This window comes from Opisthocomus hoazin, chromosome 15 (genome assembly GCF_030867145.1).
Source record: "Opisthocomus hoazin isolate bOpiHoa1 chromosome 15, bOpiHoa1.hap1, whole genome shotgun sequence".
Classification (NCBI taxonomy): Eukaryota; Metazoa; Chordata; class Aves; order Opisthocomiformes; family Opisthocomidae; genus Opisthocomus; species Opisthocomus hoazin.
The window spans coordinates 19300289-19315196 of NC_134428.1; the positions used below are offsets into that span (position 1 = coordinate 19300289).

The following is a 14908-nucleotide window of genomic DNA, read 5'->3' on the forward strand; positions in this document are numbered from 1 at the left end:
TCTCCAGCACTTCAGCTTGGACTGGTTTTACGGTTGTGCATTTTGTTCTCGATTTTTGTATATGCCGGAAAGCCTAGAAGACTGGAATCTTGCCTTTTTCTTCGTGGAGGCAGTCGTGATGCGTGGGGCTGACTGCCTAGGTCTGGGCAAGCCCGTGCGTGGGCCTTCGTCCGCCTCGTCATTTGCCTGCCCCTCCGGTTCCATTGCCTCATACCTATTGCATCAGGGCACCTGGTGTGGAGAGGGAGGCCAGGAGGGGATTCGCCTGCCGCCCCGAGCAGGGACCCGTTTCCATTCCCCGCTGTCTCTCAGGTGCTCTCCTTCAGCCTGGTGGCGAGAGGGCAGGGGATCTTCTGCTTCTTGCGGAACGTCCATCCTGTGCGCTTGTTTCGGGGGTGGCAGGGCATGGCTCCACCAGTCTATTTCCCCCTCGCACTCCCTGATGCTCCTGAACCTTTCTGCCTCCTCTTTAAGCTCTGCCACCAGGACGAGCAGATCATCCACCTGGTCACAGCGCACGCAGGCGTTCTGCCTGCTGCCCTCCCATACCAGTGACAGGCTCGGGCACTCCCTGCAGCCAGAGACCTGCACAGCTGCCTGTTTATGCGGGAGCTCTGTCTGGGTCGCCGTATTCCGCCTGGTGACGGCTTTCAGGCGAGTGGAGACCCTAGCTACTAGCTGAGCAAGTGATGACCACCGGCTGAATTTACCCCGGTAGCTGGCCGAGCCTCGGGGCCCTGCCTGCGCCAGCTGCCGTGCCAACTGCCGTGGCAGGCCCTGTTTGCCTGTCCTGGTCGCCGCACTGCGGGTCGCTCGTGCTCCCTCGGGGCTGCTTTTGTGAGGGGGGAGGGTGCCGCCGTCACTCTTGACCCCGCTCTTCTTTGGGGGGGGGTTTGGTGGGGGCACGCTCTCTCTCGCCAGGCGGCTGTCTCGGCTGTTGTGCCGCTGAGAAAAGGTTTCCCCGGTGCAATCCCTCGCTCCGGAGCCCAGATGTACCGGACGCTCTTCTTCAGGTGGGGCCCGGCGCGCCGCCCTGCCCCTCCCCGCCCGGCGTTCCAGAGCCTTCCCATGCACCCGGGTCCCCTGCCGCCCGCCGCGCCAGCGCCCGCTCGTAATTGGCCGGCGCTTCTGCCGATCTCGACCTCCTGTGCCCTCATTGGGCTGCGGGGCGGCGGGGCGGGTACGTGCCGCGGAGGGTAGGGCTAGCGGCGCCAGCCCAAGCTGGGCGCGGGCCCGGCCTGAGAGCAGCGCGGGGCCCGCGGGTCGCTCCGGCCCGGCTGGGCCCGGCCCGGCCGTGTGAGATGGCCTGGGTGACGGGCAGCGCTGAGTTTCGCCCCCCAGTCCCCAAGTGTCCCTTGGCAGCCCCAGGAGGGGATGGCCCGGGCCTGCCCCCCCGCCAGCGTACAGTGTCCCCCGGGGACTCGGACCTGGGCCCTGCCGCACTTAAAATACTGCTGTTTAGACTGGTTAGTTGACAGTATTCCAGGCCAGCTGTCTACTTTGAAATAAACAAACTCAGTTTCAAACACTTGCTGAAAGTGGTGGGCTCTTTCTGAAAAGCAGGTTCATGTCTTCGCATGTCCTAAAAACTTTAGAAACTACTCTGGGGAGAAGATGAAGCTTCGCAGAAACTTACAGTCAGGATTGAAAATCCTCTGTACTAGGGAGAATAAGAAAGGAAGAACTTCCCTACCCTGTGTAGAAAGTGCTGCTACTTCTTGCTAAGACAGTGCAAAAACAAGCGTCATGTTTGTGAACTGCGAGATTGCATAATATGTATCTAGGATAAACCAGAGAAAAACGGATGAAAGACAAAACCATTTTTTGATTTGTTCAGAGTTAAAGATTTGTAATGATTAAGAGATGAAGAAATCTTTTAAAAACACTTGTTTTTTTTTAAACTCCTGGTAGTTAAAGTAGTGTAGCTAAAGTAGGGAGGTCTTGAAGTGTCTTCAAGTGGGGAAGTTCTTACTTGCTGGGAAGTGGAAACTTGGAGTAGTGTGGCATATGGATCTTTGGTTCTCCAAGCAAGGAACGGGCAACCCAAATGTTTAAAATATCAGCTTTGGCTCTAAATGAGTCTTTACCTTGAAACTCCGAGTGCATCCTGATTTTGAATTTGTGGCTCAGCGTGGCAAAGAAACTGTCCTGAATGGCTTCCTCTCTCCACTTGGTCCCCAAAGAACTGTGTGTCTAAAGCTGTACAACGAATGCTTGCTCTGGTTTGACTTCAAACATGGGTTTCCATGGTGGTTGTTTCTTTCTAACTAGCATTTGCTTTCAGTTGTTCAACTTGCAATGTGAATTGCTGAAGAGAACCTTGACTATCGACGTACTTCTAAGCTGTTTGTATTATGTGGCGTGTCTTGTAGGAGTTGCTCCATAACCCCGGATAAACTGCTTTGAATGGAAACTCAGACTAGCTTGAAGGGCGTGTTTGTTACGAGGGGAATTTTCTCTTCACCTCAGGTAACTTTGCTCTTCATGTTTCAGAAGCCTTCATGCTGCAGTTCGAGTTATTCTTCGTCTGCTTTGGATTTTGAGACTGAAAATAAAATAGATCCAGTATTTGATTCGCCAAGAATGTTGCGGCGTAGCTTACGGTTATCTGCTGCGGCATTGAAGAAATCCAGTGATGCACCAAAGGATACCCATCCTGACAGCTCTTACGCTGGAAACCTGTCCTTCAGAGAGCAGTCTTCCAAGTAAGCACTTTTTGTCGTCACAAGTTAATTTCTCGGTTAGAGTCTTGAGACTTGCTGTTTGAACATGACAGTACAAACCTAGTTTCCCGGCTGCTTCATTCTTTGTTCTCGGCATTGACTGCCATACTCTGAGAATTATGCTCAGTGTGTGGTTTGCAGTGAAGTCTTTGCAAAAGCGTAGATGTTGGAGGACTGTCTTTTAAACCTGATTTGAGCCGTTTAGTCATGTCAGTGTTAACATACCCTGCCTTTCTTTTTCATTTAAAGTGAGAGAGAAAGAGAAATTTGCATCTTTCGTGCTGTATCGTATGTGTCTTTGCTCTGTTTCGTAGGGTGCTGAAGCACCGCCCAAGTGTGAATAAGAAATCTGGCAGTGCAAGACACACACCAAGGAAGAATCTGTCCCGCTCTTCCATTGTCTGCCAAAGCAGTTTCAATAGCCATGCCAGTGATGCATCAATTGTATCCAGTGCATTGGGTGAATCCCGGATTCGAGAGCAGAGAGAAGTTACTAATTTCTGGGGTAGGTAATCATTGCCATTGCTTGTATCGGACTGTGAAAGCTGCTTCTGGGTTGGCGTGTATGAACGTGGGACTTTTACTTGGAGTTCTTGTCAGATATCATAGTTGATTGTGGCACTTCCTTACTTTTGAGACCAAATTTTTTTTTTTTTTCCCTTTGAAGATCTTGATGATGAAGGCAACCCTAAAGGTAACTATGGTTTCATTTTCTTTCCGAGTGCATTCTATTCAATGGTAACTAGCGACGGCGATACTGATAGCAGTGCTCTATATGTTTTACTCTTGGTTGGCTAGGTAGTGATACTACACTAATGCAGGGAAATGGTGATACAGAAACAGCAGAAAACAGCACAGTGGTCAATGGCTACACTTGCAGGGATTGCAGCATGCTTTCTGAACGGAAGGAGGTTCTGACAGCATACTCGCCTTCTCATGTGCCATCTTCCAGAATTTACTCCAGGGATAGGAGCCAGAAACATGCATCCAGTAAGTTACTTTCTCTTTTTTTTTTTTTCATGTGGATGGCAGAATGGTGTACAGTTCAGTTGATGCTTTTTTCATGTAGTGTTCTTTAAGTACTCTTCCTGCCCTGCTAAATTTATCAATATCCAAATTCTAGATATCAGCTTACAAGGAATACCTTCCTCTGTTTCATTTGAAACTTTGCGTACTTGTTGGCTTCTGATATCTAATGATCAGCTTTTCTTTTTCAGTGCTACTGTAGGACTTACACGGTTTTCGAATACGTGTCTATTTCTAAGGTTTTGGTAAGGGTTTTCAGATGAAACTGCTTCTGTATGGTCCAGATTTTTGATGCTTTTTTTTATTCTTACGTGAACTTTCAAAATTGAGCAGAACAGTTACTTTGCAGTGCTTCTGTTATGCAAGAAATTGGAGAGATACTGTCCTACTTTGCTTTGGGTTTTTTCTCCTCATTTAACCGTGCAGCTTATTAGAGTGTTTTTAGAAGCTAAACCTCAAGTCCTTGAAAAATGGAACTCCAAAGGGGAAAACTGATTCCAGATAGACTCCCTGGTGACCATATTCCTAAAGCTCAAAACCAAATGAATCTGCTGTAAACAAGGTTCTGCCTTTTCAAGGCAATCTCCATTATAGGGATGCTTGTCCTCAGTGTCCTGACTGCATCTGCCTGCCTCTTGTATACCATCTGTAATTTCTTGATGGTTGGTAGTCCTCAGTTCTCAGGAAGTTGTTTCGTGAGTGGCCTTGAATTAGGAGCCGATTTTGGAATTCTGTCAGTGTGCTATTCTTGAATGAAGTATGTTCTCAGTAGCAAGAAATCCGTTAGTTCGGACTGTGAGGTGTGACTTCAAGTGCTTTGGGGCAAGTATATCTTTTTGGTAAATCGGTATCACAGGTAGGAATTCTGTTGGCTTAGCGTCATGAATTACAAGGGACACTGTATGAAACCTACTTTCTGTGCTCCTGAGTTTGTATTCACGCAGGAGAATTCTACAAGGAACTCATCTTTGCACATGCATTTGAACTTGAACTGAGTAGTTTGGGTTCAACTTCGGGAGGGCGGGGGAAGAGGCACACAGTCATGGCAGGTTTTGGGAATGTGGCTGATTCTAGGAGAGCAGCAGTATGGAGGACTGCCGCTTTGTTCCCGTGGCTCTGCAGAAGTGTGTGTCTCTAGCACTTGAGACAGACCGCTGCAGGAACTTCCTGCAATGCAGAGGCAGAGGAGGAGGTGAGAAGTCCTCACCCTTTCCAATCCACAAGAAGAATGCAGTTTGTCGCTTTGGAGCTGTAACCCACAAAATCAGTATCAACAGCTCACATCATCCTTGGGAAATCCTGAGTAGTGTAAGCAAGGAATTCATTGCTGTGTAGAGTTCTTAATTCTGATGAAGAAAAGGTATTCTTGCTGAAGTCATAGATTCTGTCTTGAAGGTGTTTTCCCTAGGATGTGTAGTTCTTCCAAAAGCTCTGCTCTAATACCCAGTGCATCCAGCCTTTTCAAACCACGCTTGCTTAAGTTTCACACTCCTGGCTAAACAAAGGTTTTCCATGCTTTTTCCTCACTCTTCGACAAGTTAGCGGTCACCAGAGGACAGAAGTACATCTTTAGGTAGGTGAACAATTTGTATTCACACTGTTTTTTCCAACAGGAGGAACCTGTTTCTACATGAGTAAGATTCTGCGATTGATGCAAAAGATGCTGCAGTGTGTTTGACCACTGTTAGTGCAACTGTTTCAAATGGTTTTGCTGAAGCTGGGTTGTGAATTAAAAGGTACCTTTTCAGTTGTCTTCCTTGGTCTCCACAAAAAGCTGGAGTGTGTCTGCTGGGTTTTTTTCTTATGGACTTCATCTTTGGCACTACGGTATTCTTTTTCTATAGTCTTTTGGCTGGCTCCTGTCTTTCTCTCTTTTCAGTTGTGCTACCCTTTTCCTACTTTCCCCCTGTTTTGGAAGTATCAGGATTCACATATGTGAGATACGTGTTACAGTTAAGATTCACATGTTGATTTTGACTAGGAAGTGGTAGAAGGTAATGTTTAAATTGAGAAACTGAAGTTGATTTTTTTTTTTTAAACTGTTTGCTGTGAGAGTGTCAAATCCTAACTCTTCAATGTCTGTAGGTTTGGACTGTCTTCGTACCCTTAAGCCCACTGTGCCATTAAAGCTTGATGAGATCTGTCTTGCAAAACTAAAACTGCCATCATCACTCCGCACTACTCTAAAGCACATCTTGTTTTCCCCAAAAATGTTCCATTCTTCTTTAGTGCTTTCTCTTCTGTAACGCCTGCTCTGTGAGTGAAGTGAAATTGCCATAGGCAGAAGGCAACCGATTTCTGTGTGTGAATAAAACTTTGCGCTCTCCTGTTCTCTCTGCCTCAGTGCCTTGTAACTTGCTAACGCTCTCTTCTCAGTCTTCTAAGATCTCCGGTAAAACCTGTACAAAGAGGTATTGCTTGGCCTGTTTGACAGGATGATGGGAATAGGAGCTGAAGATTTGAGGAGTTGTTACTTGGGGACTTTTGTACTAACTTTGCTATCTGAAAAGAAGCAAGAAAGGTTTTTGAATGAAAAGGCCCCCTGTTATTTACAGAAGGAAAAAAAAGAAGTTTGCACAGAGTAGGCTGCTGCTTTGGTTGTTTTTCAGTTTTTCTGTGACTAACCTGGCTTTAGTAGTGAACCAAGCCAGTTTAGCTGAAATCTGTATCCATGATAGCTCAAATGCGCATATGTGAAAGGCTTTGAACTTGAGTTACATTCCATGTATGCTGTTTGAATGCGTTGCAGCTCACTCAGACTACTGTGGAAGCATGAATGTGAAGGAGTTTTACAGAGAAGATGGCCATCTTGGTGTAAATGAGGAATCGATATGTAAGTAGAATGACTGATGTTGTCTTTCAGCCTTGGGCTGTACACCAGGTTGTTGCTGTAACAGTAATATCAGATGGCCCCTGACTCTAGGGAAGCTGCAAAGTCAACGATTGTTTGGCAACTTGAACGTAGGGGCAAGAATGGCGATTGCCTGGTGTACTGTAAGATTTCCCCAAGCAAGATTGACTCTGCTGTAGTTTGCTTAGTGGTTTTTGGTTTGATAACTGGTGTGATGACATAGACTTGTTCAAGTTTTCTTGTAACAATCTTGATTTGATCCTGGCTTTGTCCCATTAATCGACTGTTACCACCACCAACCGGTGATGACTGTAAGGGGAAGAAACCTCTTGAACTGTACGCCACAGACCACATGCAATCTTTACGGGCTAAAAGGGTAGCAAGGACCATTTGGCACACCTTTTCTTATGCAGGTTGACTTGGACCTTTTTTTTTCTCTTGTTTTTGTTTTGAATCGCAATCTCACAATGTTAATCCTACATATTGTTTTGCGTTTGTTTTCTTATCTTCATCTATCAAAGTAGATGAAAAGTGTAAAGTGTCTAGAAAATTAATGAACAGCTCTTCTGTTTGATTCTTGCTGAGATACTGGCTTTCGTACGAGCTTGGCGCGCTGCTTACCTATTAGGAAAAACAAGGTGTAGGGACAGCGTACACCTTGTATGTTAGAAAGAAGAAGTCATATTGTTAATTGATTCCACTTTGGGGCAGTTGGTACACTTGACAGGTTGAAAAGCTGCCTTGAAAAGAAAGCAAGGTATGAGGTATTGGTGTGCAGATGATTTGAATAAAGGGGTTTTAACATTTTATTTTTGTTCTAGTGATAGTCAGTTTTTCCAGGAGTCTTCTAGAGGGATAGCATCTTCCCTGTGAGATGAGCGTTTGCTAGCTTGAATGACAGAGGCATCAAGAATCTGTGGAGTGCCCTTTATTCAGCAAAGGAAAATGATTTGAGACACTTCAGTCACCTAGATGCTTTGCAAAATATTGGGTTGGTAGATCTATAGTCCCTCAGATGAAGCCAGACATATCTGCTAATCTAAAAATGTAGGATTATTTTCTCAATTTGTACTACGTAGTATGTTCTGTAGAACGAGCAGTCCTAGTCTTGGAAATAGTAATTGTTGGCTTCAGTGGGCTTCAAGTCACAGCACTTTGTTCTAGTCTGTTGGGGTTTGTTGTTGTTGTTGGTTTTGTTCTTTCTAAGAGCCTCAAAATTGACCTGCTGAAGATCCTTGGGAACACTCAGTTTATTGAACGTTTACTGCTTGTAACTTTTAGTAGGGAATATTTTCTATTATTTGTGAGTATTTCTCAGGCATCATTAATTCTTTCTCTAGGATTTAAAACTTTTAATTGTTCCTTCTTCTACACATGAACCCAGACAATGAACTTGATGTAGAACTCAGAACAAATCAGATGCTTTTAAAGTAATGATGTGCTTAAAACTTGTTTTTGTGGTACTACTTTTTTACTCTTCTTCTACACTTAGCATGACATTGTTAGATAAACAAGCTGCAAAAGGTAAACTTTGATTTTTGGAAAAGTGATACGCTACACAGATGCTGTTGATCATTCTGTTGATCTCTGTAGATGAAAATTGTGTTTCTAAATTGGCTTGCTTTTACTTGGCTTCATATTTATTAGTGGCTTGCTTTGCTTCTAAACAGTGAAGAACCAAGTCTGTAGATTACTGGAAGGTATGGTTTAAAATATTGCGGAACGTGTGATGTGCAGGGGATCGCATCTGTTTTACTGCATGTGCTGGGAAAGAACATTAAGCACGTATATGTATGTTACCACAAGAAGTGAATTTGTTGTAATCTAGGTTACTTTATGCTTGACGTGTTGCAAACAGTGGGAGCAACAGGATGGCTTGTGTCTCAGAAGGTGGTGTCTCTACTTTGGCTGGCCGTTCTTTCTCCAGGTGACTGTCTCAGTCTCTGTGTGTGTGTGTGTGTGCGCGCATTGCCCGTTCCTTTTGACAAACTAGGGCTCTGCAGGACATGGCGTACACTAATTCAACTATGCTTATGCTGTAGCTTTGGTGTCTTGAAATGCATGTGCTGCTTTTCTTTATTGACCAAAATATGCGTAATGGGAGGGTATATTTCTGTTCGCAGGCATAATGGGAGACTAAGCGGACCGTTTCATGCGGGAACAACTGTGTGAATAGCACAGAATATGGGGTGCCAAGAATAACGGGGCGTGTTTTGGTTTGGTAGTCACTGCCCATCTTGGTATTCCTCTTAGCAAAAACTGATGCTGCTAATCTGTGCATTTCTTGAAACATCTTGAACTGTCTTCATTGTGTGGTAACTTCGATTCAAACATTGACTTCTGGCAAGATAGCGTTGTTCTAACAAATGAGCATTTCATATTTTTGCGTGGCTGTAGGTTTTGTTGAGTAGCTGGTGTTACAATGCTGTCGTGCTTGTGCTATCTAGATGTTAATAAGCTGCATGCATTGCCTGTGCTCACGCATTTCTCTGCTCCGCAAAGCATTCTTGGCCACAGTTGCATGTCCCTCTGCTTGGTTCCTTTGAACATGTGCCGCAGTAATGACATTTCGCGCTACCACTTTTTGTCTTCTAGGGAGGGCAGCTTCTGGCATGTACAGGTTACTCAGAACTGGATGGTATCAACTTGCTACTCTGATGTCTTTTCTCAAGGTGTTTCTTCTAAAGAGGTGTGTATCCTTTGAGAAAAGTGTTTTGTGAGCAAATGATTTACCCAGTTATAAAACAATACAAGAGGAGAAATGTGTTGTTTCATGTGAACTTTCCTCTCTCTTTCTCTAGATGCCTTCCAAAGACCTACAAGCTGTTCCTGTTTCTTCTGCCGCTCCTGTTTCTACTAGGTACATGAATCGCTTAGTTATACTACAGACCGGTGTATGCTTACTGCAGCCGTTCCAAGAGAGCGTTTTTAGTTGAGCTCTCGGTTTATGAAGAAGACGCAGAAGCAAAAAAGAGCAAGTTTGTTTGTGACTAGGGCAGCAATTCAAGCTTTCAAAGTACTGACAAGTCAGTAGCCTTCCCCTTGCCGTGAAAGGAATACCCTCGATTTCATTTCATAGAGCTCTTTAGAAAGTGAGAGTGGGTGCGTAAATGCACTGAAGTCCTTTTTTCTTCACCTCCCTTGATAAGAATAGCAGTGAGGTCACAAAGAGCAGGTTGTGTACCGATTGCTTTGATTGTTGTTAATCTCCGTAAAAGTGGGGTTAGGTTCTTTGAGCAACTCATCCAAAGTCTTTCCCTTGCTCTGGACCATCCTTGAGTTGCTTAAAATACTGCTGTTTAGACTGGTTAGTTGACAGTATTCCAGGCCAGCTGTCTACTTTGAAATAAACAAACTCAGTTTCGAACACTTGCCAAAAGTGGTGGGCTGTTTCTGAAAAGCAGGTTCATGTCTTCACATGTCCTAAAAACTTTAGAAACTACTCTGGGGAGAAGATGAAGCTTCGCAGAAACTTACAGTCAGGATTGAAAATCCTCTGTACTAGGGAGAATAAGAAAGGAAGAACTTCCCTACCCTGTGTAGAAAGTGCTGCTACTTCTTGCTAAGACAGTGCAAAAACAAGCGTCATGTTTGTGAACTGCGAGATTGCCTAATATCTAACAAAAGTTGGAAGAAACTTGGGCTTCCGTGGAAACAATGTGGTATGTAGTACATAGGGTACAGGGCAAGATATTTTCCATGGAGATAAAAAGCAGTTTTTACATCTGCCTTCAGTGAGCATGGCCTGTCTTAATTGGTAGATGAGATCTAGGTCCCAGGGACGCAGTAGTATGAGATTGAGGATATACCATGAGACATAAGCGCAAGCTGCCTGCCATACAACGGTGTGAGCGGTACTGATGGATGTTCCCCAATGTCCTTGAGTGCTTGACTTCACAGTTTGAAAGCTGGCTCATACTGATTTTTGTTCAGACTGGAGTAGTGTGCGCTGTGTGACGTCTAGCTTGCAAACTTAAGGTAGCTTGTGTCACGAAGTAGGAAGACGACCTGTAGATCTAAGCAGTCTTCAGGGGGAATTCTCTTGAACACCCATTTTGCCTTTTGTTTGTGATCTAGGTATATGGTTCTGGGGGTTTGATGGCTTCTTCTCACTATTACCTTCGTTGAACTGGATCAAAATTGATAGAATACAGAGAACAGAGGACTCTCTCCGTGTTCGTGAACCGCAGGCTGATTCTTTGCACTCTGTGCAACCTCCAGAGGTAAGGGAGAACAGTCTAGGGAAGAACTCTGGTATCTTGGAAGACTTCTTAACTGCCATGCCTTCAATATTTGGCAAGAACTACTTGACACACAAGGCTAATGTGAATAAATGTCTTGATCTTTACATATATTAAAAAAAAAATTCTGTATACCTTAGGGTACCATCAACATCTTTGCCTCTGGTCGTGAAAGTGAGCTGGAAAAGCAAATGGCCTTTCTGTCTGAGAGATACCATCACCTTGATGAAAAATATAGCAAAGTGATGCTTCTACTCCAGAACCTTCAAGATCAGGTTGCCCAGAAAAGTGACAAAAGCGAAACATTGACGCTAATAAGAAATATGATGGGTCAACATCCTCAAGATGCGAGACTGGAGCAAAAGGTAAGATAGTCAGTTGTTGGTGCTTTTGGGTGGTGATCGACGTATCCTGTTTTAGTAACGCAGATTACTAGCCATTTGATTCAGGCTTGCGTCCAATTTTGTGAGCAAAAGTGATTTGCAGCCTTTTCTGCGGGATCTAGAGTTGCAGATCCTCCAGAAGATCGCTCTCCATATGTCTGTGACAAGCCAAAAGCTAACATCTGCAGTAGTAACAAAGGCTGTGACTAATGCAGGGGTTCGTGGAATCACAGAAGCGGTGAGTGAGTTGAAGTTCTCGCAAGTTCAACTAAAACCGTAAGGCATCCTTTTCTAGGCATTTTTTGGAGCATTGCAGTCAATATAAACGTCAGTGACTTGAAGAGATGTTTAGAACATGAATTGAAATGGGGAGAACTACAGAAAATGCTTGATGAAGCGTACGCTTACAGCATTGCTTGTTGCCTGTTGCAAATGTTTTTTTTTTTTTCCAAAGTATGCTATCTTGAAAATTGCAGAATTCCCAAAAAACAGCTATACCAAAGCAATGCAGCTCAGGGTCTTGGGAAGGTGGGGGAAAGAATGCAACTTTTGAAGAAAGCACCAGTCAATATGCAGTATGAATTTGTATTTTAAGCCAAAAAACCATGCACTAAAAATGGCCTCTGTCTTGAGAGAGGCTTTCAAAGACTTGCGATGGAGTGCAGCATCTCAAAAAGATGCTTATTCTACATGTATACAGATGTGTATAGATCAATTACTTTATCAGTTGATATTATTAAATTCTTCCCTTTCTCCTCTTCTATGTGTATATCTGTAGCAAGCCCAGACTATTGTAAACAATGCCCTGAAACTTTTCTCTCAAGACAAGACTGGTATGGTGGATTTCGCCTTGGAATCTGGAGGTAAATAGTGGAGGAAACTCCACTTTCACGATTCGTGTTATTTATAGTATCTACTAAAAATGTCGAAAGAAAGACGAAAGGTTAGCAGAGCATCCTTGTGTTCTGTCTGATCATCAGACTACCACAATCTGTGTGTGTTCTTTACGGGGTTCCATATCAGCCCAGGTACATGTGGATGGGGATGGAGTAGTTCTTGTAAGCAAGTGTACAACTGAATAATAGAGAGCCACAGATCTGCTTGCGTGGGGTGTACGCACCACTGAACTCGCTAGGGAAAATGTGTATGTTTTAGCCCTCTGAGGTGAAAAGCCTTGAACATGCTGAAAAGAACACTGTACTTGATAGAAGCATTGTATCCCCAGCCAATGACTAGACTTGAACAGTATCTTTACTAGTTGGTTTTGAGGAAAAGAACTGGTATGTTCACGAAGCTTTGTACAAATCTCTGGCTGAAAAGTCTTCAGGAAGAAATGAGTAATTATTTCGGCTAACCTGATACATCTTTTTTAAGGTGGCAGCATTCTGAGTACTCGCTGTTCTAAAACCTATGACACCAAACCAGCAGTGATCAGCCTCTTTGGAATTCCTCTGTGGTACCTCTCTCAGCCTCCAAGGGCGGTGATTCAGGTAATTAAAGGCCGAGTGAAGAAATTCAGCAATGTTATTTTGTGCTGAGGGGTTTGGATTGTTTCTTGGATGCTGGATGTTTCTGTCTGCAACACACTGTGGGGCACGGGTCCTTTGAACGATGTTCCCAAGAGTGCCATTCTTCTGGTAGTTCCTGGGCACTGCTCAAGTCGTCTTCTAGCAAAACGAAGACCCTGCTAGGAGGCTTGGGTGGTACACTGGACTTCTGCAGAGTGTGAGCACTGGGAGGGTTCCTGTTGTGAAGTAGTCTCCAGGCGGATCTTCAAAACGCTGCTGGCTGTTTGGGTGGATGTGCTGTCTCCCTGAAGGATGCTACCAAATAGATTATATTCTGCCACTTACTCTCTAAGACTGTCCCTAATAATTCAGAATTCGCCACAACTCTTTCTGGCAAAATGCTTGTGGCTGCAGGTTTTGTTGTTGCTGTTGTGTTCCATCCTGTTCTCTCCCCTTTCCTCCTGTCTAGCCGGACATGTATCCAGGAAACTGCTGGGCTTTCAAAGGACCACAGGGGTATCTCGTAGTTTGACTTTCAAGGAAGATCTATCTGACTGCCTTTACGTTGGAACACATCCCAGAAGCACTTTCAGCAACAGGAGAGATCTCCAGTGCTCTGAGGAGCTTTGCAGTATATGTAAGTCTGTCTGTGAACTTCAGAGGATATTTGTATGCATAAAGAATATTTGTGGCACAGATCTTGGAAAATAAGGACTGAAGGGAGGACAGCTAAGGAGAGAAACTGCTTGCTTTTAAAATTGCTGTTTTTGTAATCAGCTTTGAGATTAGGAATAAGAAGTGTTGCAGCTAATTTTGAGGGAGCTGTTTCTTTTCTTCCTGCTTTATACAGTAGTAAACGTTTTTGGAGGGAGGTGATTGTTTTTGATTTGGTATCGTTCTTTCCGGCACTCGAATTGTTCCATCCTTCCACCACTCCTGCTGCTTACCCTCTCCCTCCCCAGTGTTGGCTTTGCACCTTGTCTGTGATGTGCCTTCAGTGTGTTTTAAATTGATTTTAACTAGCACCACAGCTGCTTAGGCAGGACTGCAGAACAGAAGACCACAGGCTACATCAGAGTGTAGCTGTGATCCCTGAGAACATTTGTCTAGCTCCATTAAATGCTGAAGCCGCCGTCTGCAAGCATCTGAATCTTGGCTTCCGTCTTGTTTGTGATGTTGCTGTTTTCTCATTCTTGTTTGTCCTGAGCAGTTTACATTGTACACTGCGATCTTGGTTGTGCCATGGAAATGATGGGGTTTGACCGTGAAAACAGCAACATACAAACATAGCACAGCTCTTTGCAGTTCAGGAAAGTCAAATGCAGAGCTGTGGCTGAAGAAGCATGACGTTCCACGGGAAGTATTCTGATCTCGGTTTCAGAGACTTGCGTTGACAGGCAGTTAGGTAGGCATGCTTCTGGCTTTGGTTTGACTTGAAATGTGATGGAAGCAAACGTCTTTCTCCTGTTGTTGTAGGGTCTAGATAATGAATATCAAGAAGGCGGCAAGCTTCTAGGACAGTATGTCTACGACCAAGACGGAGAACCACTGCAGACCTTTCCAGTGATGGTAAGTCTGGATGAGAAGATTTCAAGTGTCAGAAGAAGCACACGCATATTTTCTAGGGTAGTGCACAATGAGCAGTGAAGGAAAAAGGCTTCATTCTCTGTTGGGCACCGTAGAAACTGAGGTGGAAAGTAGCTACTGATCTGCCTCAAAACCTAAGGTTCGGATAGGTTAGAGGGGAGGAAAGTTTTGTGCCAGGTGGACACAAGTGGTGTGAAGATACCGAACGTATGAGGAGTCTGCTTCATGCTGCTTCTGACTCCCTTCACAAAAAAACCCCCAACAAACCGGTTGTAAGGCAAAGAAGGTTCTGTTCCAAGTGGCAGAAGGTTCCCAAGGCATCACTCAGTTGTTAATCAAAGTTGGTAGTTGCAGGAATGAAGGAAAGCGCCTTCAGTTGCACCTGTTTATACTCCAAACCGAACTCTGGTTTGTGTGTTTGTTTTTTCCTTCTGCAGGAGAAAAGTGAAAACGCATTCCAAATAGTGGAACTGAGAGTGTTTTCTAACTGGGGACATCCGGAATATACCTGCCTTTATCGGTTCAGAGTGCATGGGAAACTTGCCGAATAATCTCCAGCACTTCAGCTTGGACTGGTTTTACGGTTGTG

The 14908-nt window shown here is 44.5% G+C and overlaps 1 pseudogene; it reads left to right on the forward strand.

Annotated features, from left to right (window-relative positions):
- Positions 1-1990: 1990 nt before the first annotated feature.
- On the forward strand, positions 1991-14870 carry LOC142363183 (SUN domain-containing protein 1-like; annotated as a pseudogene).
- Positions 14871-14908: the final 38 nt, after the last annotated feature.